The sequence below is a fragment of the Rattus norvegicus genome, chromosome 1 (assembly GCF_021556685.1).
Source record: "Rattus norvegicus strain SHRSP/BbbUtx chromosome 1, alternate assembly SHRSP_T2T, whole genome shotgun sequence".
NCBI classification, from domain to species: domain Eukaryota; kingdom Metazoa; phylum Chordata; class Mammalia; order Rodentia; family Muridae; genus Rattus; species Rattus norvegicus.
In genome coordinates this window covers 53,503,252-53,528,439 of record NC_141534.1, presented here as the reverse complement: position 1 = coordinate 53,528,439, position 25,188 = coordinate 53,503,252, and the positions used below count along the sequence as shown (strand labels likewise).

The 25,188-nt window shown below is 41.4% G+C and overlaps 1 pseudogene; it reads left to right on the top strand.

The window, feature by feature from the left end:
* The window catches only part of Actb-ps4 (actin, beta, pseudogene 4), a 75,021-nt pseudogene extending 50,848 nt beyond the window's left edge, over positions 1-24,173 (top strand).
* Positions 24,174-25,188: the final 1,015 nt, after the last annotated feature.

The following is a 25,188-nucleotide window of genomic DNA, read 5'->3' as shown; positions in this document are numbered from 1 at the left end:
GTTGAACAAGTCTTTTGTCTCTGCCGAGGGATCTGCTGAGCATATTGAACTGGCCTAACAGTGGAGTGCTGTGCTCATCTGTATTTCAGGAGAATCCCTCCAATAGCACTCATTTGGAGCAAGGGGAGGTTGAATGTAGGGGTCAAGCCCAAGGCATGCCAATCAATAAGGTAGTCCTTTCAGTAGCCTCGGGATTAATGAGACCCTGACTCAAGAGAGTGATGATATGGACTTTGAAGATTAACTGGGCTCCAGGACTACTTAGATGAAATATGCATGTTTCGTGTTTAGCCTTGCAGATGAGGTAAAAGGAGAAATAAAACCCACCAACAAGATGGCTGGATGAGCACATGATTAGTGATATTAGCTATGCCAGGATATGCATAGGGAGCTGTTTTATGGAGAAGGTTATTTTTATCAGGATGACCCAATAGCTCTCACGAGCCTGTAGAGTTACCTGTAGAGTGACCTGTAGAGGGTAGGTTGTAAGAAATTGAGGGTTGGTTGGTTAGTTTATTTGAGGTACTGTTGGGCTAGCGTGATAGCAAGTCTCTTGATGAGCAGAGTAAATACCTTTCTCTCAGTCATTGCAGTGAAAACCTCAAGTGTCACAAAATAAAAAAGAGAGGTGATCTAATCTTGTGAGCGAGTTTCTGAGATGTACTTAGATCCCAGTGGAAGGCTTTCATCTTTAGTTAATGAAGAGACTTAAGCATTAGCAGTCCCAGAGGGCCTTTCCAACAACTCTGATAAGCCCTGAACTAACTGTCCACCATGAAATATCGCAAATAGAAGCATCATATCATAATGAAAAAAGCATGTCATATATTGATTTCCCGCTCCCACTGGATCTTCATTAACACAGATTGTACTGTTTATGAAATCTCATACCCTTTTCCTGGGCAAAATGTGCTTTAGAGAGAAGCTATGACAGATCAGATGTGACAAGCGCTGTTTTGCAATTACTGCATGTCTCTCACACTGACATCCTCCAATTCATGCTTAGGACACCCCTGTGCACGTAGGATCATTAGCAATTATTTTTTAGATGAGAAAACTGAATCAAAGAGCAGACAATCACAGTAAGATTTCCAGCTATAAAGCCGATGTACTCAAGTTCAAATCTAAACAGAAGTGAGGGTTTTTCTTCATCTTTTTGAACCCCAATGTGTCCACTCATAAAGTAGTATCTGCCCAACAAATGTATTAAAGATTGGATAGCTAATGTGGCTGGTTGGTAGTTAGTGCCTGCAGTGAACAAAAGCTCGTCTACCTTTTCCTCATGATTTTTATGCTGTCTTGACTTGTTTTGCATCGAGTTTCAGTGAAATGGATGTGTAATATCTTTATGTGGCTCATAGCACCAGTATGTCCCAATGTTTATAGGAGAGGCTTAGTAGTAGAGGAAAATATTTAGAAACATGAAGATGATGCTAGTTTAGTGGTGATGTGGCAAATTCTCATGTCTACCCTGGACAGCTCAGATTAAATCATAGTTGTAGATAACAACTACTTATTTTACACAACTTCAGGGAGCTCATCTTTATGAAGCCACAACACGTGTTCACAGGTTATATTCTGTGGTGGTCCATGGGAAATGGCATTATTGGGGGCATAGCCTTTTGCAGGAAGTGTAGCCTTGTTAGGGGAAATATGTCACTTGGGGTGTAGGGTGTGCTTTGAGGGCTTCTTCTATGCTCAGTCCTGACCCAGTGTTGAAGAGAATCTCCTCCTACATCTATTCAAGATGTAGAACTCTCAGCTCCTCCAGCACCATGTCTGCCTGCCTGCTACCATATGTCCCACCATGATGATAATGTACTGAACCTCTGAAACTCTAAGCCACCCCCAATTAAATGTTTACCTTGTATGAGTTGCTTCAGTCATGATGACTCTTCACAATAATGAAACCTTGCGACATCATCCAAGTGCTAATTATTTAAGTGTCACAAAGACCCAAAAATGTCCTGGGGAAAACATATATCTAGGATTCCTGGGACAAAGGATTTCCAGTATTATATTGGTTGCTTAGGACGGGATGAAGGAGTGGCACTGGGGCTAAGAAAGGGGGATTTAGAGAAATTAGAAAGAAGATCTAGCTAGCAGATGCTCAAACAGAGTGGCCTGGGACAAAGATGGCAACATTTATGTCCAAAGTCCAGAAGAAGCAGGAATCAGAGAAGTTCAAACCCACCCTTGAAACTGCTCTCTGGTAAGTGACCTCAGTGTTCTTGTCCCCAAGTTAGCCAAGCAGACATTGACCTAGAGACTTCTGGGAAGAGCTATATAGACCAGACTTATGGCCAAGTCAAGGGAATTTAGAATTTAAAGATTATCTGGGCGAGGCTATCACAGTTCCCACAGCCCACGCAGGGAAGAAGAGTTCAGTGTGGAATTTCCTTGCAGTCCCTCAGAAGAATGAGCATGAGTGTGCTATGGGGTGGGGTGTGGGATGTATATGGAGACAGGTGCTTCTTGCAGATGAGAACCATCTCAGATAGAGCCAATGAGAAGCAGGGCTCTCCATGCCTCTACTGACAAATGAATTCCACCAACTAGGAAGCTGGCAAGAAGATTCAGAGGCTCCCATGTGCCCTGATTTCACCCCAGAAGACCTGAGAGAGAATCTATCTAACCATTATGAAAAATTACTTGGCCACCTTGTGCCTTGCTCCCATGAGACTAGGCATTTGCCAAGTGTCTTGTCCATTTATAAGCATATATAAAGTCCATGTTATCCTGTAGAGAAAGGTCCTGAGAGCACCATCCCAAAAAGGCCTACAGCAATTTGTGCTTCTCCCTAACTTCCCACCCTTTGTTGTCCCTTGAGTGTGGAAGACAAGCATCGTGTGTCTCCTGGTCGGCTTCAGCTCTTACTCTCCTTTCTGTCTTTTGGCACCCAAAGTCCTGATTCTTAGATGTTTGAACCCATGCAAATGTTCTCCCGGGTTTTCAGATCTTTGGATCTAGGAGCAATAATTATCCCATTTGCTCTGGCCCGTGCTAACAGCATCCTTGAGTCCCTTAGACTGCAGATGCTCTGCCGTGGGTCTTCTTCTATGATGGTAGTGCCCAACTCTTCAAGTATGTCTGTCTTTATTTCTACATATCTATGTGTGTGGGGTATGTATGTGTGCATGCATGAATATTTATTTTCTACTATTTATCTACTTATTCTCTGTCTCTTTCTCCTTCCCTTTCTTGACTTGTCTCTCCAGAGAACCTAGGTGCTGATGCTATTACCCCTGGCTTTGCATTTTCATGGTGGCATGGTCTTAGCTTTCCTGCCAAGTCTCTATGTCACCTTCGTCTCCTGTATAAAATGGGAACAGTGTCAGATACAGACTCTGTTTAAGAAGCAGACAAATCATTATATGTGAAGCACTTAGAAGACCATCTGTCAGGATTTTGTATATGGTAGTTATATAATTTAAAATAAATTTAATCATAAAATTTGCCTAATAGCCAAAGTTTCTAAATGAGTACAAAGAAACTATGATAAGGCAGTAGCTATTCACAGCTGAATACACTCTGCCAGGCACAAAGCACAACAGACCTTCTACATGTTACATGAAAACACTAGTGCTTGAGCTGCTGTAGAAAAATAAGTGTGGTTTTGACTTTTTGTTTTTAATTCTCAAAGCAAATAGATCATTAAAGGGACCTTTGTCATCATATTGCTGTGACTAGTTGAGCCCTGTGGTCATCATCTAGGCCTGCAAGGATGGCTTTACTGAGTAAGTCTATCCACACCTTTGTCCGGACAATTCCAGTAGAGAGTGAATGAGCACCAGCCCATGGGGCTTCCCACAGAGCAGGTGGGACCTTGGGCTGCCAAGGGCTGCACACGGGGCTGTAATGTTTGCATCCTGTTCAGAAAGCTACAAAGCACAGCATATTTTTTAAAGGGAAGTATTTCATCAGATAACCACGTAGCTACTTGTACCATCATTTTAAAACTAAATATTGATTAAAATACAGTTTAAGCAGCCTGGAGATTGTTCTGAGATAGATCAATGGGGTGGCTTGCAAGAGGCTGCTCCTGCCAGGGTTGGAAAGATCTCTCAGTACATCGTTAAGAGACGCATAAGCTGGACTTGCTTCAGCACCACCATTTTAGTCTCTCCAAGTTTCATAGCATTTTATTTTGAAAAAAGGAAAAAAAAAGAAAGAAAGAAAATGCTTTAAAACGCTCCCATTAAGCTGTCTCCATATTGTATTTTCAATCTGCTCTATTTTATATGGCCATTAAAAGTTCAAATGTAAAAGGAGAATTAAAAGCATTAATTTTTAAAACTTGGAAGGGCACAAGAATGAGAAGAGAAAATCAATACTATTCAAGTCACATGTCCTCATCCTCCTGGCTGGTCTGCTGGCTCCTCCCCTCTACTGCAGCTGCCTGGAGCTGTCCCTTGTCTGCTGCCTGTCCCACGCTCTGGTTTCTTAGCTCCCTGCTCTGCTGGAGGCTCAATTTCCATGCACGGGTGCATACTTGCTTGTAACCTTTTCAAAGCGTAGAAATGAATGGCATTTAGAACTGGGGAAAGACTTCCACTTTACCTGTGTGTGAGGAAAAATATCAACTTAGTTCTGGGATTAGGCCTTTCTACTTGAAATGCAGGAGAAAATAGGGCCCTTAAATACATCTAGGTGCAGCCCTTAGAGTGGCTAATGAGGGTGTCTTTGCCAGTGCCTTGTCAGAGTACCTCTTGAATATTCATGACTACAAGTTTTCCAGTAAGTCCTGCTCGCTTTTAACTCAGCTAAACTGATCTTTTTATTTAAATTTCACAGGTTAAGAGTCCGAACCTTACAAAAGTTTCAAAATCTAAATAGTGCCCTTAAAAAAAGCGCTCGTGTGCAGAGGCTTCCAACAGCCGCTGTAGGCAGAGTAAGAGCTTACCCAGAGTTTGAGGATGCATCCTAAAATATTAGGGAGGGGGCTCTAAGAGGATCACAATACAGGCTGCTCTTGGCATGCACTCACAATAGTCTTCAAACAGTGTAAATGCTAGAGACCTCAGCTTGTCCCATGCTTAGACAGATCCCGGCCCAGAGAGAAGCCTACTCAAGGTTGGTTAATCATCAAACCTGGGGCCCAGTTCCTAGTGAGCTGAGATTAAACACTTGAGGCCAGACAAGCAGAATAGCTTCTAGTGGATCACCTAGTTTCCAGTGTCTTCTGGAGTGACCTTGGGAGTAGTTGGGAAAAGCATGTTGGAGCTACACTGACAAACACCTAGCACAGAGCTTTTCTCTGGCGTTGGAATCAGAGTCAAGGACATTGGAAAGGGTGACCAATACCTTCCCTGACTATGATGTAAAGAGGTCCAATTGTTCAGCTCTTTCTCAGAGGGTCATATGGAAGTCCAGGCATACTGACAGCATGTGGAGGAAGGTGCTCATGAATTAAGTTTCAGACTTTGGGAATGTGTGTGCACATGTACATGTGTGAATACTTCGAAAAGTGCAGTGTGATCCCAAGGCCATAACCATATTGCTACTTACACAAGGCCCTTAGGCATGGAGGTGGCTTGGGGTATCCCTCTTCCTTCACAGAAGCACTAACCCCTGTCAACCAAGGAACCTCTGGCATTTGCTTGTTGTACTAGAAGTAGAATTCAGAGAGTCAATGTTTGAAACTCTGTCTTTTTGTGTAATATTCCCCATCAACTTTTTCCTAATTAAAGATACAGTTTGATTTACAAAACAAAATGGCTTGCCTAGAGATGACCAAAATAATTAGAGAGAAAAAAAATTCTATTAACTTTTATTTACTGCCACTTTAGATGTGATATTTAAGATTAAAATATTAAATTGTTTTACTTGAAGGAAGAATTTTATGATCTTGCCAAGAAAATAATTTGAAATTATACCACAGACGGTAAAGCAACTTAGTAGAAAATGCTGATTGAAGCTAAGTGCAAGGAACTATTGATGACTTACTAGTCTCCATAACACAGGATGAAGCACATTTTGTATTAATTTATTATCGAAAGGGTCTTTGCTTACAGTTAATCATAGATTATGAAGAAGGTTGCCTTAATCTATGGTGTAGAGCTTGCTTCTTTACTTTATGTAGCATTAGTCATGTGAGTGGGATGAATGGCCTCACAAAGTTAAACAACAGCCAATGATAAATAATAGGAGAGCAAAATATTAATGGATAAAAGAAAGCGAGAAAGGTTACATTATTCAAGGAGTGGGGAGAAGCAGCAGTGAGCATAATTTAAAAAGTCTTGCGGGAATGGATTGGTCATTCCAGGAAGAAAACCTTCCCATCATGCCTCTGGCACACTCGCCAGCCTGTGACACGAGCTCCAGCCAGGAGAGCAGGAAGAAGAGGGAATTGAACACTGAGACTCGAAAACCTCATTTATCACTGCTGAATTGTTACTGTTATCTTTAGGAAGCTCTTGTAATCCTCTCCCTCCTTCTCTCCCTTACCCCTCTCTCCCTCTTCCTTTCTTCTCCCCTTCCCTCCCTCTGTCCTTCTCTCATAAATCAAGATTGCCTTTCTTCTCTAAAAGCATTAGCAAAGGCAAGGTAGCTCGACTCATTGTGTGATGCTGTTTATGACTAATTTCTGGAGAGGTTCAGATGCGAAGAGAGGCCACAGAGACTTCTGGACAAGCAAGCAGCTTTATAAGTAGCTCAGTGTGTGGAGGACAAGAGAAGACCCAAGGAACTATGGCTTTGCTGAGGTTCAAGGCAATGCCCTCAGGGTTTCTTGTAGTGTTACCAGAGAGCCGATGGAGTGGTTAAGTGTATGTAACACTCTTGTGGAGCGTGGAGCAGTTCAGTTTGGTTGCCAGCGCTCAGAGAAAGTGTGTCCAACAACTATCTCTGGAGGATCCAATATCTCTGGCCTACATGGGCACCAGCATTCATACTACCACCATCCCAACGCACATATACATAATTAAAACTGAGATTTAAAATTCTTAAAAGCAAGAAGGGTGAACGATGAAGTTATAGGGCTGTACTCGGTATTAGGTTGGATTTGGTGGAAGTAAGAAAAAGAACAAGCAGACCCATCTACTACATATGGGGCATTTAACCACCTGGAAGATCAAATGAACATGACAATATTTCAAACAATTGGCATAAGAAAAATGAAGTTGAAGAAAGAAGCTATAGAAAGCTAATGTGTGTATAGCAAACACTGGCATAGACAACAGCAAGGATCTGAGGATTCATCCTTCTGAAACCAATGGTTACTTTCCCAGGAGATATTGCTCAGAGTAGTATGTTGATTCTAAGGATGAGAGTATGTATAGAGATTGTCCAGGCGGAATGCGTGTTTCCAATCGCTTTCCTAGACTGTGTCCCTTCAAGCCTTTACCCAAAGGGAGAAGGATGGTGTCAAGACAAATGGGAGCACTGAGGACAGAAACAATCCCACCCCAAGCTGATGCAGACCCCAAGACAAAGGGCTTCTGGGAATCAGCTCTCCTCTGAACAAGAGAGAATGACTACTGTGTAAAACAGAGAAGGCTGAGTAGACAGAGATGGCATGGGTCTCACAGGGGACAGGGACAGCATGGAGACTTCAGGGGTCAGCAGACAGGGACAGCAGACAGGGACAGCATAGGGTTTGCAGGAGTCAGTGAAGCCCTTTTTGTTAATTTGTATTTCACTTAGCATATATGAAAAGTTAGAAGGCCATGTGACTCAGTTAGGGTTTCTATTAGTGCAACAAAACAAAATCGGGCTAGGGAAGAAAGGGTTTATTTAGCTTACATTTCCACATTCTAGTTCTTCACTGAAGGAAGCCAGGACAGGAACTCAAACAGGACAGGAAGTTGGAGGCAGGAGCTAATAAAGAGGTCATGGTGACATGGAGGGCAGAAGGCGGTGCTACTTAGTGGCTTGCTTCCCATTGCTTCCTCAGCCTGCTTTCTAATAGAACTCAGACCACCTGCGCATGGATGACACCATCACCATAAGATGGACCCTTCTGCATCAATCACTAAGAAAATGCCCTACAGCTAGATAAATTGAGGCTCCTCCTAGCTGTGTCACATAGACACAAAACGATCCAGCACTGCATTCATGTACTTTTCCTCACAACGGAATGGAAAAATACTGCCAAATAATTCATGTTTTTCTCTTTACACTTGAGAGGAAAACTGAGTAACCAAATGGGATAATAAATAATATAGGCTTCATTGAGATTAGTAAATGAAAGGTGGTTAATTATTGTAAAACTGTGAAGGTTTGTTTCAATATATCAAAGCTACTTAGACTCTATATCTATATGTGGACTGTCCGGAAACAAAGATTCCATAGTTCACATTCACTTAATCATATAGGCCCTGGGACCAGAGAAATGGCTCATTGTTTAAGAGTGCTTGTGGCTCATGCAGAGAGGCCAGATTGGTAACCAGAACCCATATCATGACTCACAAACTTCAGTTCCTAGTGATTGATGTCCCCTTCTGACCACTTACGGTCCCAGGGATACACACAGTGCACAGATAGATATACATGCAATCAATATATACATATATTATAAAGTGAAATAAATCTAAAAATTATAATTACGTATGTACATATCCTTCCTATGTGTGTGTCCCCAATAATCTTCCCATACATGCATATGTAGCCTATGATATGATCCAATGGGCCAGGTCTGCAGACCTAGTATATGGGGTCATCATATACAATATGTGCTCTCATTTAGACACATGGATCCTCCTACCTCAGGTGATAATATTTACAGTGTTGAAAACTGTGAATACTAAAAGCAAGGAAGACTAGCAGGTATAGAAGAGTGAAAGGAAACAAAGTTTTAAGAGAAGGGACAGAATGAGAGAGGAACGCTGGGGACTCTGAGGGACCAATTGCCTCAAAGGCATCCTGTTCATGAACAATCACATGGCAAACTGCTCCCATCCTCAGTGGAGTTAGTGTGCACTGAGATAATGGAATCTCTATTGGATTGGACTTGCTAGCCTAGCCCAAGGGTGCTGTTTTTGTTTCTGGTCAGTTGTAGATTTTCCAGAAGAAACAGATAACATAGCAATGAAAGCAAGTCCAGTGACAATGGAGGACACAGAATCCCTGTACATGGAATCCTTGGTACATGGAAAGAGCCTTCATTTTCACCTTTCCGTTCTCTACTGAAATGAACCTACAGTGGGAGGTAACAGACATGTTCTCCCTATGAGAGCCTCTCTGAGTCTGAGAACACCAGGCTTGAATACTGGTTTTCCACCAGGATGAACCATTTAAAGAACCCGGGAAGCACAGCGTAAGCATTGACTGTCCTGGAACTCGGCAGACTTAAGAGTAGTTGGGAGGCACAGTGAACGTGATTGCTGGGGGGGCGGGTGGTAATGGGGGGAGGATGGGGAGGAGAACATCCATATAGAGGGGGAGGGAAGGGGTTAGAGGGATGTTGGCCCGGTAACTGGGAAAGGGAATGGCAATCGAAATGTAAATAAGAAATACTCAAGTTAATAAAGATAAAAAAATTCCTACTTTTAAAAAATACAATAAAATAAATATGCAGCTACCACAAAAAAAAAGAGTAGTTGGGAGGCAAAATTTGGCTTTTACCATTTTCCAACAAGGAAAGGTAGTTGGTTCATCTAGAAAACAAGGTCTCTTTTCTTATCATCCAAAGCCCCTAACTGTGCATGTTTCATGGCCTGGTGTGGTTTTGAAAGCAACTTGAAGAATGCATGTCAAACAAACCCCACATAGTTTCTTTTTGGGAAATAGTAACTTTTTCATGTCTTAGCTGTTGTTATGCGTGCCACATGTCAGCTTAACCAGAGCACTCGCTCTGTGTGGCTACCTCTTCCCTCAGTTGAGTGCTATTGACATTGAGGCTCACTTTGTTGTAGTTAATGATACCCCTAAGTAATCGAAGGACTATACCCGAACATGGTGCGAAATCAACATGGGCTGGCTGAATATAGTTACAAGTGCTCACCAGGTGAGCAAGGGGACCAGAGCTCTGATCCTCTGAGCCCAAAGGCCAGGTGGGTGTGGTGGTACAGCTATAATTCCAGCTTCAGAAGTCAAGGAGGGCTATCCGTAGGGGAAGCTGCCTGGCTAGACATTAAGGGCTGTTCTGGTTTTTATTGCAAGAACTTGCTGACAAAATAGTCAGATGGAACTATGATTCCTGATGTCAATATCTGGAGCCCCACACATCCAAACTTGTTCACGTGTACTCACACACGAGTGCACCCATACATACACTCAAGTGCACCCATATGTACGCGGACAGATGTGCATCCTACACACATACCCTACGTACACATAGGAATAAAAGAGAAGAGGGAAAGGAGCAAAATAATCCTCCCCCAAACCTGGCAAGTCTCCAGGACTTTGGCCTTCCTTTAGAAATGAACTGTCTGCTGCTAAGATTAGCCAAGCCCACCATTACCCTGACTTCCATAGTCAGCAAATTGCTTCTCTGACCTTTTCTCCTCACTCCACCACCGCCCCCCAACCCCCCAGAAAGCTGGGCAGCCCTGCTAAGCTGGCTGCAGGCAGTGATCAAAGAGCTGATGGCTGCTTTGAAGGAAGAGCAGATCTTCAGAAGAGAGGGAGCTATGGGCCCAGCAGGTCGGAGTTTCAGAGAGCTGCTGTTCTTGGATTGCATATGCAGAGGCTTGCCCTTCCTCCTCGGCACTGACTTCAGATGTGTGTGACCCTTCACTTTTGTGACTGTGTGCCTTGTTCAATCTTATTTATAATAACCGCTGGAAACAGGGATGGCAATTGGCGTCATTGGTTTGGGAAGCTTTTAGAATTTCGGTTACAGAATTGAAAAGAGGTGAGGCTGCTTCTACGAGATACTCGCAGCCTAGAGCCTGGGAAGTGATTTTAAAAGCCTTTACGTATTAACAGTAAGGAGTCAGGCAGTAGCCTGGATGCAGATGATCATAAAATATGAGTATTTCATGAGGTAGGATGACAGCAAGCTTGGAATGATGTTTCATCGATGACAGTATGGTTAGCGACCTAGTTCCACAATTGACTATGTAAGACAGACCCAAAGTGTTACAGCCAGGTCTGTGGTTTGGCTGCCGTCCCAGCATTTGGGGGATAGAGTTAAGAGGCTCCCGAGTTCAAGGTCAGCCAGGTCAGCGTGAGACTTGGTGTCAAAGGCTGCACAAAACAAAATAAAAATGTGTATATTAGAGATGCAAATGTTCACCCAGGTCTGCGTTTGGAGTTGATATCGCTGGCTGTGGTGAAAGGCGCACTGTGTTTGTTCTAGGTTAGTTTTGTGCTGCTTTGATGATCATTAAGCACCTGGGACATTTTTAGATGATTTTTTAAGACTTGACATTCATCAAAGCTGTTCTACTTCCAACAATTAATGCCATTCTGAAGAGTACAAAAATTAGCTCTTTTGAAACCTATTAAGTCATCAGAAAGTTATGGAAGCATCATAGTGTTGTAGCATACAGGGAACAGGCAGTCGGACAGGGTGCAGGGGTAGGGCAAGTATAGAATGCCTTAGCATTTTTCAAAGGTTGAAAGCTATGCTGGTTAGTGTCTGTCAACTTGACATAAGCTAGAGTCATCCCAGAAAGAGGAACTGTCAACTAAGAAATCGCCTCCATTCGGTATAGGCAGGTGGACCTGGGCAGGCAGTCCTGGGTTGTGCATGAAAACAATGTTTTAAAGGGGCTCGAGACCCCATATAAACAACAATGCCAAGCAACCAGAGCTTCCAGGGACTAAGCCACTACCCAAAGACTATCCATGGACTGAGCCTGGGCTCCAACCTCATAGGTAGCAATGAATAGCCTAGTAAGAGCACCAGTGGAAGGGGAAGCCCTTGGTCCCGCCAAGACTGAACCCCCAGTGAACGTGATTGTTGGGGGGAGGGCAGTAATGAGGGAGGATGGGGAGAGGAACACCCATATAGAAGGGGAGGTGAAGGGGTTAGGGGGATGTTGGCCCGGAAACCGGGAAAGGGAATAACAATCGAAATGTAAATAAGAAATACTCAAGTTAATAAAGAAAAAAGAAAAAGAAAAAGAAAACAATGTTTTAATCCATGAGAGCCAGACAGTCTTCCATGGTTGCTGCCTCTGCTCCTACTTGCATTCCTACCCTGCCTTACCTCCCTCAGTGATCACTATGGTGGAGATTTGTAAGCCTAACAAACCCTTTACTCCCTTCCATTGCTTCTTGTGAGGGTTTTAGCAGAGCCACAAAGTTCAACTGGGACAAAAGTTATTACTTCCTAAGAGATAGCAAATGCACATCTAAATATAACAGTAAGTATGCTTTCAAAAGATGTTCTATGCTAACAGACTTTGGAGTTTTTTCCTTAAACTTCAAAAAATAACAAGCAGGTAAATGAGTTACAGATTTGGTTCATCTGCTGTATGGTTTTAAAATATTTCATTTAAACCTTAAGGAATGATCATCTGAGCAGCCCATTTACCAACACTCTTTGGTACTTTGCCATAAAAGTAGACCCAATTTAAAAGAGTGCCAACTTGCCTTCCTTTCTTGCTTAGAGGACTGGGTAATTTTGCATAGGAATATATCAAACAATAAGTACACCATTGGAAATATGTAGAAATGAAGCAGGGAACTGATTCCTTGGTGCAACTATATCCCAAGAAGCTTTTGAAATGCTAGAAATACAAAACAAGAACCATGCCTTTCTGCTCTCCAAAGGCAAACTTCCCACAACTGACAAGGAGCACAAGCCCACGCTTTAGTTGTTTGTGGAGTAAAGTCTTTATTTCGATAATCAAAAACTGTGTTCATCAATATACTTAGCTATTTATAATTACTTAGAAGTTTGAGCAGTAGATATAATTAAAAACAATGTGTATACATGTCTCTCCTTGCAAGTTGACATGGTTTAAAAAGATAATACAGAAAATTTACAATAGTCTAGAAATAGGTATAGAAATATCAAATCCAATCTTACATAATTATCAACCTTCAAAAGAATTAATCAAATAATCAATATATTTACAATTACTATGTTTTATTAAGTTTGAGCATAGGGTAAATTTATATTTACTAAATCATTCTGGTGCTAAAGTATTGAGGGATATGTTTATTAATAAGTATAGAATTTGTGTAGTTGAAACAAATAGCTAAGGGTTTGAATTATGATGTTGGCACCACACACATAATTTTAATCATTTTAATGACCTCACTAATTCTTATTGAGATGCCTGCTACAGATGAACATTGCAAGTCAACTAGTTTGAGGAACTGACATAGCAAATGGCTTTAATTGGTAGCACCAGAGAGTTATTTGATTTCTGTTATCTTCCAAGAACTCATTATATTCCCCTACTCATAAAAGATACCATGAAGAGGAATCACATCACATAGTATGATTCTTTGGTCATAAATATTCAGTAAATAGTACTGTTCACAAAGATGCAGGCTGGACTTTGGAGAAATGGTTCTGGGATAGCTAATGCAGTGAATGGATACTGAGAGTGGTGACAGTTACATAAGCAGATGGCATAGAACTCATGTTACGCCTCAAGAGGGGTGGACAACGCCATTTCCCTTTTTGTAGCTACTGAGCGAGGTAGAATTTTTTGGTCAGTGGTCTTCCTGTCACCAGGTTGTGGCATTAAGGAAGCCTTTCATTGGAGCTTACCGCTGCCAAGCCAGAGTTTATGAGCCAGTATGGGGAAAAGATGAAGCAGAATATTCAGAGAATCTTCAGAAACATGAAGCCAAGGAAAGTGGGAATATAAGGGGTGTGTGCACTGGGCACATATGTGGAGTGGAAGGAACCTTGAAGAGGAAGAGGGTAGGAGCTGACAGCACGGAATAAAGTGAGAAGAAAAGGTGAACTAAGAACGAAGGCCTGGGCTGGATATTTGTTCAGTAGGAATGTACTTTAAATCAGTATGGAGTCAAGGGGGTTCTGGGAAACTAATGTTCCCAACCATGTGGGCCTTTGGAGAGGATTTGACAGACAAGTTCAGGAGAGTGTGAATCCATATGGGAATGCAGTCCCGGGAATGCTGAAATGTTGTGAAATGTTTCTCCAGGTGTAGGTGAAGGGCGTTTTGGATATTAGTGATGCTTCGGTTCTTTCTGATCCTTGAACATGGGCGGCAGGCAGACATCATTAATTCTTTTCTATTCATAGGATACAAGGGTCAGAAAGAGCAATGGGAAATAATGCCACAGAAAGTATCACATTTGAGATGTTTACCCAGCATGATGTGGCTTCCCCAATGTGTCCAAGACACAAATGAGATGAGTTACCTGAGTTATGAGTAGGAGGGTCAAAGGCGTGGACAATAGTGAGTGGCTCCTACAAAACAGACCCATAAGGATGAACCCAAGCTCCGTCCTACAGTTCATGGTGACATTCACATCATATGAAGTATACATCAACATGCTTAGGAGTGACATTATTCAAGTGCATCATGCAATGCCCACTGGTACACAAAAGGGGGGTTTTTCAGTCAACTAGAAACTATTGAGACCACGGCGCCTCACTGACAGGACAAAGATTTCCACAGATCAGACACTTAATTATTCAGTTGTGTGAACACTCGTCCTATGGCTGTGAAGATGTCTATGGGTCAGCGTGGCACAGACACAGGGAGATGCAGAAACCCACACCATCATGGGCCCTGCCTTCATGTGAGTGGAATGATGATGTTTGGTACACTAGTGTGTCTGAGAGAACCAGCTTAATACTTAAAACTATGAAACCAAGTTTAATAAAGTCCTTAGTAAAGTAGAAGAATAATTTAGTCAAAAGTTCAAATATAAAGCCTGTTTAAGAAAACCAAAGTAGAAAATTATAAACAAAATTAAAAGAGAAAAAGCAAAAAAAAAAACCCAGTTTTTAAAAGTTTGATTCTTACAAATTTTGAATGGAGAAAGAATATGATAATTTGCCTGTATCCTGGAAAATCGTGATTAGAGTTTAGAGCCTAAATAGGTTACTTTGTGAACTACGTGGACCTTGTGTACTCCATAGTGAGGATATGGCAATAATTGTGAGAGATAAAAATTCAGCCTTCATTTTAATCCCTCCCAAGTCTCTCTCTTTCCTCTCACATAAGCTCCCAGGTAAGATTCCTGAGTGCCTTACAAAGCATCCCTGAACTGCCCTTAGCAGAGGCATCGTCACATAAGAGAACTCACATAGGGCAAGGATTCCTGTGACTTCCTCATACCGTCATGTCTTTAAGGTTGTCAGCATGTCAAAACTTGAATCAAAACATTCTTTTTATGTAAATTTTTATCTCGAATGGCTGTGTCTGAGGACAACTCAAAGGAGGTAAGAAAACTAAAGCTTTCTTTCCTCATCCTAACGGACTTCAGTTACCTCCCAAACTGGGGAGGATAAGCTATAGGGTGGATTTATGGTTTCCAGTGACCATGATTGTGACAAAGTGGTAAAATAATTATTTTACTGTGGGAAAGGAAAGCAATGATTCTATAATGTGACATGTCCGGAAAAGGCAAACCTTCAGAGGAGGTAAGTGGCTGCTTCACGCTGGGGAAGCAGATGGTGGCAATAGCTGAAGGATGTGAATCTCCTTTGAGTTGACAAAAATGCCCTCAAGGTCAACAGGGCAGGCTGCACGCTTGTGACTATACTAAAAACCACTGGCTTCGCACTTCATAATCTCTAACATTTAAGAGATATGAACCATTTCACACATACAGAATTTTGTGCGTATGAAATTTTTGTGGTAGAAATAAATCAGTCACCTGCTTAATAAATATAACCCTCCCACACACATACACATACACACACACACATACAAAGAAGAAGTGGTCTCATGGAATGTTTAATACAGAACACATAGATATGATGCATGAAGATGTCAGAACCAGCTCAGAGGTAACCGATGTGAGTATACAACACATACAGAGAGCATACATGTCAGAGAGACATATAGCATGTATGTCATTCTCACTCAAAATAAAATGAATGCTGGTTAAACTAAAAATAGTATATGGTAGTCTTTACAGCTCTAGATTTCAGAAAAAGTTGTATGTATATGATTTTATCTATTGATTTCATTGTGAAAAGTATTATTCCTAAAAGTCATGCACATAGAGTTCCTAGACATATATTAAATAAAATTTCATTTGTTTTATAAGATGAAGAGAAGTCTATTTTAAAATATTAGAAAATTAAATGTCATAAGTAGAACATACAATAAAATGTATAATAACCTACAAACACACAAAAAGACAGGAGTTTTATAGAGGGCCATAAAACATAAAAAGTAAGATGGTGAATTTTAAACTGTAACCTTCCTCCAAATTATATTTCACATTTGATGATACCATTTCTAATAGCATTTCAGGGTAACTTTTTTAAGAAACTCAGGAATCTTAGGTAGGAGCTTTTTTGAGAGGATAAAGATAGATTGAGAAGGGATTGAAATGAAGACTGGATTTTTATCTCTTGTAATCATTGCTATAACCTCATTATTTTGACCCTTGCTCACATCTGGCATGTAAGATACAATTAAGTATCTACAGAATGATGCAGGGGTGGACATGCTCAGGGAGGATGTGAATGTGCCTGGGGTTGGAAATATAGCAGTGGGCTGACTGGTCTCCAGAAAGGGGGACTCTAGCTGGCTCAAGCTAGTGATCTTAACTATCAGACATAGTATCAAAAAAGGAGGCTCCAACTGTGGTAGGAACCCCTAAGAGAGAACATGAACCTCTGGGATTGTCCTGCTAAGCAGTGGAAAGGGAATTATGAACAAGACTTTCTTCAGGCCGATGGGTCACCAACCACTGCTTTATAGATATGAAAATGATAACCCTCATCAACTAGAAATATACATTTATATTAATGATTTATGAAGGTTTGTTGCATGGGTAGTCATAGGTACTGAGCTTGATCAAAAAAAAGTGGGGATATATATATATATATATATATACATATATACATATATATATATATATAAAACCTTGAGCACATTGGCACAAGAGAAGACATTAGCAAAGCCATTAAGATCAACAATTAATAATGAGACCTTATAAAATGGAAAAACTTCTGTAAGGCAAAGGACACTGTCACTGAGACAATGTCACAGCCTACAGAATGAATGGGGAAAAGTTTTAACCAACTCTACAACTGAGAGAGAACTAATATCCAAATTATATAAAGAGCCTAAGAAACTAGTTACCAAACCAAACCAAACCAAACAAGCCCAAACTACACAATAATGAAGTGAGGATCTAAACAGGCCACTATCAACAGAGGCAATTCATATGGCTGAGAAACAAAGACATGTTCAACATCCTTAACCATCAGGGAAATGCCAATCAAAACTACTTGGGGAACCCATCTTACACCTGTTAGAGTGTCTAAGAGCATAAACATAAATGACAGCCCATGCTGGTGAGGACATGGAGCAAGGAGAACCCTCTTCCATTGCCAGTGGATATTCTTCAGAGGGTTGGGAATTGATCTACCTCAAGATTCAGCTATACCACTCATGAGTATATACTTCATCCTTCCACATCAAAATTTGCTCAACCATGTTCGTTACTGCCCTATCCATGCTCAGTTTACGATAGCCAGAAACTGGAAACAACCTAGATGTCCCCCCAAAAGAAGAATGGATGAAGAAAGTGCAGATCATTTACACAATGGAGTATTATTACTCAATTGTTAAATAAAGCGATGTTGTAAAATTTTCAGCCAAGTGGATGAAACTAGAAAAAACAATCCTGAGTTAGATAAGAAGCAGAAAGCTAAATATGCTATGCGTTCACTTCTATATAGATATTAATTTTATATATTCACCTGTATGTGGCTATTAGCTGTTAAGTAAATGACAACCAAGGCATTATCCACAGCCCCAGGGAGGGAAGGATTAAGTGGGGTGCAAGGTTCTCTAAGAGAGGGAGAGATTGGACGGATGGATTGGGGATGGAGAGATGGAAACAGGAGGATCAGGTTTGGGTGTGGGGGGAGAAGTAGGGTTAAAGGAGGAAATGGGGCGAGAGCCAGCTAGAATTGAAGGGTTTTTGATGGGTAATAGAGAAGTATCAAATTCCTAATCCTAATTTCCTAAATCCTAGTACAGTGAAAACAGTCCAAAATTAGGATTAAAGATTGTCCCAGTGAGTCTCCCGATAATGAGTGAGACTGGAAATGGAGTGCCAACTGTCCACATCTCTTGCACCTAAAAACTGAGTCTTGGAGCACAGAGCCCTCCAAATCTACTGATCAACGCTCATATGAACCCAGAGAGACTGAATCAGCGAGTGCAGAGCCAACCTCGATCTAAACCAGGTCCTCTGCATATGCATTACAGCTTTGAGTTTTGTGGGATGCCTGAGTGCGTAAATCATGGCACTCCAAATCTTGTGCCTTCTCCTAGGGCTCTTTTTTCTTCTGTTGGTTTCCCTTGTCCCATCAAACATAAATGATGAGCCCAGAATAAAAGGCATTGGCTAGACCCAGGGCTTTTCCTTTATGTTTTCACCATAGATGCACTTCGCCAGCTGTGGTCTTCCCTATAATAGGCTTCTGCTTCTCACCTGCAGATTAATTGTACAATGCTAGTCCGACCTGGCAAAAATGCCACCTTTGGAGTGGGAGCCAAGTGCTTGGAGGAAACCTGCAATGAGTAGTTAGGCCAGCCGCTATTAGCAGGGTATATTTAGAAGATACCGTATTCAGCCTCCTTGGGATTTATGGCAGATAGAGCATTATCTAAATGAGCAGACAAAAAAATAAAGTGAAAGTCTCTGACATGACTAACCGTAACATACCGTAAAACAAATAAATTAATTCAATCGCTTGCTCCAAGTGACATTTCCAGAGCATTGCTTTTGGCTAATGTCTTTTTGAAAGAAGGATTGCCAGGCTGTGCAGGAAGGAAAGCATTTTAGAAACCATTCCTTGATAATTGTCACTGATACACTTCCAATTTACAAAATGCTCTGCCTGGGAATGAAGAATGCCCTTTAGTGTGGGGTAGGTGGCAGGAGGGTTTGACTGGAGCCATATTTTCTGCTACAGTGAAAGTGTATCTGAACTACTGCTAACTGTAAGGATCTCAGCATGTGGGAGGTTGTGGGAAATGGGGTGAGTATATGTAGGCGAGTCCTAGGATGTTTAAGTTGTCTGATCTCAAACAATAACGTAGTGTTCCCTATCAACAGCCATGGGGTTATCAGCGCTTCATGCTGGTTGCAGGACAGGATAAGGCACTCGGATCTCTGTGTTGTGAGCTCACCATTGAGCTCACATCAGATAATTTCTACCCACTCTGCCTGGAAAGCATTAGAAAGAACAGACTATTCTGCTGAGATGGGAGGTGTACAGCAGAATGAGTGGTTGTGGCCATTATCCTCCTGGGTGAGCATGCAGTGGGAGGGGTCCAGGTTTAAAAAAGGCACAGTGTCCTAGTGTGTCCTTCAGGAATGGGAGGCCAACATTCCTGTCCTTCCTAAGAGACAAAGGAGAGATGGTTTGACACACAGAAGGCATGAGGCTGCTTAATTTGACTTCATGCAGCTTGAACCCACAGCCTAAGTTAGTAAACATGGGGGTGGTTGGCTGGCAGGAGTATTTTAGCCGTTTTCTTTTGTTTGAGTCTTCCAGGAGAGCCTTCCCTCTCAAAGAATTAGCAGAATACCTACTGCCCATATTCATTTCTGCTGATCTTACTGAGTATACTTTCAGTTACCCACACTATTCTGGATCCTTTTACTGCGGCTGTAATGCTGAGCAGTCAAAGAAAGGCTTGATTTTTGGGATCCTGCTTGAGGTGGCAATAGATAGAAGTCAGTTACAGAAAGTAATAAACAGGAATGAAGTATAAAGGGGAGTTACAGCCCTGCAAATTACACATACACACATAGACACACACATACACATATAATACATATAGCCATATATATACATACATATACATACATATACATATATGTCCATATAGTTATATGTATATATGTGTGTGTGTAGTTATACATATACATCATATACTTATATGTATGAGCATGGTAAGAGTAAGGACTGAGATCAAGTGTGTTGCTCAGTATGACAGACATCACTCTGGGAGTGAGGGGTAAGAACCAACAGCCATGTTCAGTCAAGAAGGCAGTGTGGGAAGAGAACACAGAAAAGGAAAAGCAGGCCTTGGAGAGACAAGAGGCCTATATGATAGGCAAGTAGCAGGAAAGAGCTGTGGAAAGGCTAATCATGTCCACAGGAGCCATAACACAGAAAATATCTAGCCTGGGCTAGAGACTAGGCTTATTTTCTAAGGACAATAGGAACACTGGAAGGATCAAAGTAGATTGGGCAAAATGACCTAAGATGTTGATCCCTCCCAATCTCCACTATGAAGATACAGTCTTCTGTTGTCAACTGGAGGATTTGAGAACAGTTGAAAATGCATTGGTTTGCTGTGGCTACAAACTGTTTCATCTCAAAACACAAGCAACACATCACCTCACAGGACTGTAGTCAGACATCTGATGCCAGACTGGAGCTTCAGTGAAGGAGCCCTAGTTACAGAGACTTCTTCACAGGCAGAGTGAGCCAACAAGATGACCTCACCTCAAAGGCTAAGAGAGTATATATTTGCACATTCCATGTTCTCTATATGATTCTGCAGCAATAACTCAGAACACAAACACTATATCAGTGAGAGTCTAGAGGAAGAGACTCCACACAATAGCAATGGCTGTATGATCAAGGCTGTACTGAGGCTAGGGTATGATTCTGACTTCATACCAGTGGCACATGGTGCTTTGTGGTTGATTGTTGCTACATGGGTGGACAGAGATGTGGGCCATCTGTGAAGGAGATGTCATTAGAAACCTCTTAAGGGACTAGAGGACTCATTCATATTAGGATAAGCAATAACATAGTGTTGGCACAGAGTCTGTTTAAATATTTTACCATGGTATTTGTCCAAACTGAAGGAAGATGTAAATAGATTTCTCAAATGTCTTAAGTAAACACCTTTGCTTTCTAACTAATGCACGATGAGGTTTCACTAGAGAACAGTGCACAGAGTAACTTCTGTCCCTAGCTTCAGTGGAACACAGTCACGTGACCCAGAGATAGTGTTCCCAGGAAGTCATAGCCACTCTTACATGAAAATCACAAGTCATATAATCTTTAGTGCATATGTATGTGTGTGTATGCATAATGATGTATACACACAAATATAGAAACTTGTGATAAATAAAAGCTTTCATTTTGTAGGCTATTTTTACTAGACTAGATTTTACTTTAGAATGCAGTTTGGCATCAATGTATTATTATTCAGGATCTACTGAAGACGCCAGTCTTCCTTCCTATAACTGTACCTCCTAGGGTCTACAATGTTCCTGGAAGGGGAGACACTGAGTTGCAGCCCTTCAGGGATGATTAACTATATTTGGCAAAGACAAAGGTTGACATGGCACTGATGTGTTAAATGCTGTACACCCTCTGACTGCCCTTTTCTTCTCAGGCAAGGGTCCATCACAGCTCGTTAACTTTAGATGCCGAGATCTCAGTTAACATTCTTACCTGCTTCTGTTTATTACACACATGATTGAAAATATAAATGCCTTGAACATTTCCCATTGATCAGATGCAATGTAATACTATATCTGCAGTGTTGAGACAGTCAAAATTCTGAGACAGAAACATTGGGTTGGTTTGATTACATTATATTATAAAGTCACTGTCTGGAGAGCCAGCCATGAAAGGCAAGTTAGTATCTAGGGAAAGAATTGAGGCTTCTGTAACTGGTGAATATTGGTTTCTATATTCATTTTTATGGTAATAGAAATATTTTAATTAACTCCTTCAGAAATTCATACAATTGCGTTTTGATCATATTCAACCCTAGCTGCAGCCCTGATCTTTCAAGATCCACCACCACCCTCTAAACAATGTCCTTAATTTGTATTCTCTTTGTTTCTTGAATTTAACAATTTATCGACTCCAATTTGTGCTATTCATTCACTTCTGGGCATTGGGCCACCCATGGCAGTGTGGTCAACCTATCAAGTGGCCATGCTCACAAAGAAAACTAACTCTTCTTCCCAGAAGCCATCAAATGTCCATAGTACTACAGTCAGGGTTAGGGGCTCATGAGGGTCTCTGTCCTTTGCGTTTACTGGCTTGATCATGTGCATGTAAGCACATGTGAGTTGATGACTGCAGAGGTCCTGTCATGTTCCAGAAGATGGTGTTTTGTTCCAGTCATCCTGACCTCTGACCTCTGCTCTTATCATCTTTTCAACCTCTCTTCCATGATGGTCCTGAAACTTGGGGAAGGGGCGTGCGATAGAGCTTCCGTTTGTTGCTGAGCCCAGAGACTGACACGTGGTCTTTATACTTGAACCAGTTTTGGATTTCTGTGTTCACCAGTGTCCACTGCACAAGGAAGCTTCTCTGAGGAGATCTGAGAGCTGCACTAATCTGTGGGGAGAGAGACAAACTCAGAAGGATGGTACAGTGTCTATTTAGCAGGAAAAGAGGACTCGGTTCACCCTGGGATTTCAGTCACATTTGCCACACCACCCATGTGCTTCCTCCAGAGAAGCAGATGTTAGGATGTAACCAACCACTTCATGTTTGGGTTCCGTGCCTATAGTTAGTTGTACACCCATTTTAAAAGATGAGCAGGGGAGGAAGGCACTACAAACTTAGTTTTTAAATAAAAATATAAATTTAGGAAAATTCCAATTAAATGGGATCTTCTTCACCTCTTAATGATCTCAAAATTGTACTGGATTAAAAGATCACTTAACATAAGCAAAAATAATAGTTTTCAATCAGCAAAGAGAGGTTGATTTTTAAAAATTAATATAAACCTACTTTGAAAATATTATAGAAATATAATTTGTTGTTTATGTTTTTCCTACTGTAAGCATCTTTATATCCAGAATCAGGATGCATATGGCCTATTTTTTTGCTTTGGATAAATGTCTGTAAATCAGCAAGTGGGAAAGTAACTATGCATGTGTTAAAAGTTTTGATTAAAATTTGTGAATTATTTCCAAGGATGTACGCACTAATTGGGATTTCTCTAAGTGTTACTTTCAGCTGGAGACATATAATAATCCTTCTTATTCACATGCTATAATTAACTCTACAGTAGGAAAGGCACTGGTCAAATGTTTAATATTTATCAATTTCACAGGATGTCACAAAATTGCTTTGTAGAAATAATTGTTTTTACCCCATTGGTTGCCAATTTCTCTGTGTTGTCCCACTCGCCTCCAAAATGGCATGTATAATAAAAATGAATACTACAGTACGTGGAATATTCTTAAAATACAGGAGGAAAGAGAAAACAAAGGCCTTGATACTCTGCCAACCACCCCAGCGTTTATTCTGGGCCTTTTCATTCGTGGCTGTGTGGGCGCACATGTAAATCCCCCTTCACACCAACAGTTTCCTAGTGCACAGTTTAGGAGAATTTATCTCAAATCTGTGATTCCTTGTAAATATGGATGTAAGTGTTTAAATATACTATATCATCTCATTTGTATTTTCTGATGTGTCATATGCTCTATGTTTAAGCAATTATTCTGACGATCTCGAATAACGATTTATTTGCCATGCGACATTGTCTGACTGATAACCTTTTAAAAACTTTCAAAATAGTCCACAAAAAGTAATTATTTATTAGGCAGCTATTCAAGGCAATAATATCATGATAACTCATCAGCACAAGATAGTGTAGATTTCATCTTTTATATCCTGTCATAACTAAGTTGTCTTGCATCTCACCACTCTGAGTATCAGGAACTTCTTTCGCCTCCAGCAGTGATACCGCCTGGTCGCTGTTGCCATGGCAGGTGATCATCATCGACAATGAGTGGTTCCAGTGTCCGGAGGCTCTCTTCCAGCCTTTCTTCCTAGGCTTGGAGTCCTGTGGCATCCATGAGACCACCTTCATCTCCATCATGAAGTGTGATGCGGACATCCGCAAAGACCTGATGTCAACGCAGTGCTGTTTGGTGGTACTACCATGTATACGGGCATTGCTGACACGATGCAAAAGGAGATCACAGCCCTAGCACCCAGCACGATGAAGATTAAGATCATTGCTCCCACTGAGCACAAGTACTCAGTTTGGATTGGCATCTCCATCCTGACCTCACTCTCCACCTTCCGGAAGACGTGGATCAGCAAGCAGGACTGTGACGAGTCGTGCCCCTCCATCGTCCATGGCAAATGCTTCTAGGTGGACTGAGCAGGTGCCAGGCATCTGCTGCATGAGCTGATTCTGAAGTTTTGATTTGCCCTGGCAATGTACACACCTCATGCTAGATTCATGAAATGGGAACAAGCCTTTGAAAAGAAATTTGTCCTTGAAGCTTGTATCTGATATCAGCACTGGATCGTAGAACTTGTTGCTGATTCTTGACCTTGTATTCAGATTAACTGTTCCCTTGGTATATGTTTAATACCCTGTGCATATCTTGATTCAGTCCATTTAGTTCAGGTGGCTAAGTCACTTGGTGGCTGGGGAGAGCACACTGTGGAAGAGAAGTCCCTAGCCTGGTGGATCTCTGTGAGCACCATGTAGTGATCTGTGCAGGGTATTAACCAACAGCAGGCTTCCAGGATTTCCTGAGGTTGGCAAGGGTTCCTGAACCAGTTACCACTTCCTTCTTGCCAATCTAACAGGGTAGGAAAGTGAGAGCCTTAGGACCCTCTTTCCATTCTGTTTTTTTTTTCTCTCTCTTGACCACCATGGGTTGTTACTTGCCTTGAGTTGGGAACGTTTGCATTGACACCTGTAAATGTATTTTAATTTTAATTTATGTAAGGTTTTCTGCACTCAATTCTTTAAGAAATAACAAGTTGGTGCCATTTATGAGGGAGGATGTCAAAGAGGTAAGGACCTCAGAGGAGTGTTTGATTACCTCCCCTACTTTTCCGATATCTAGAGGTTGGGTAATTGAGACAAATTTTCTCTGAATGTGGAGAGTAATTATTGGAGACTCTGCTTGATTTTTTTGGTAGAGTTTACCAATAACTCCTGTCTCCCCCCTGGGATTCCCTGGATCTTTCTATGCAGAAAAAGAGTGTCTTGTGTTGTTAATAGAAGAAGCGATTGGTCTGTGATCCTAGCATATGTATCTGACAAGACCAATATGGGCAGCCCCCATATTTATCTGGCCATTTTTTACAATCATCTTTTGTCTGGTCAAAGAGAAAGCAAGAGATTATAATACTTAGATGGGATGCTTGAT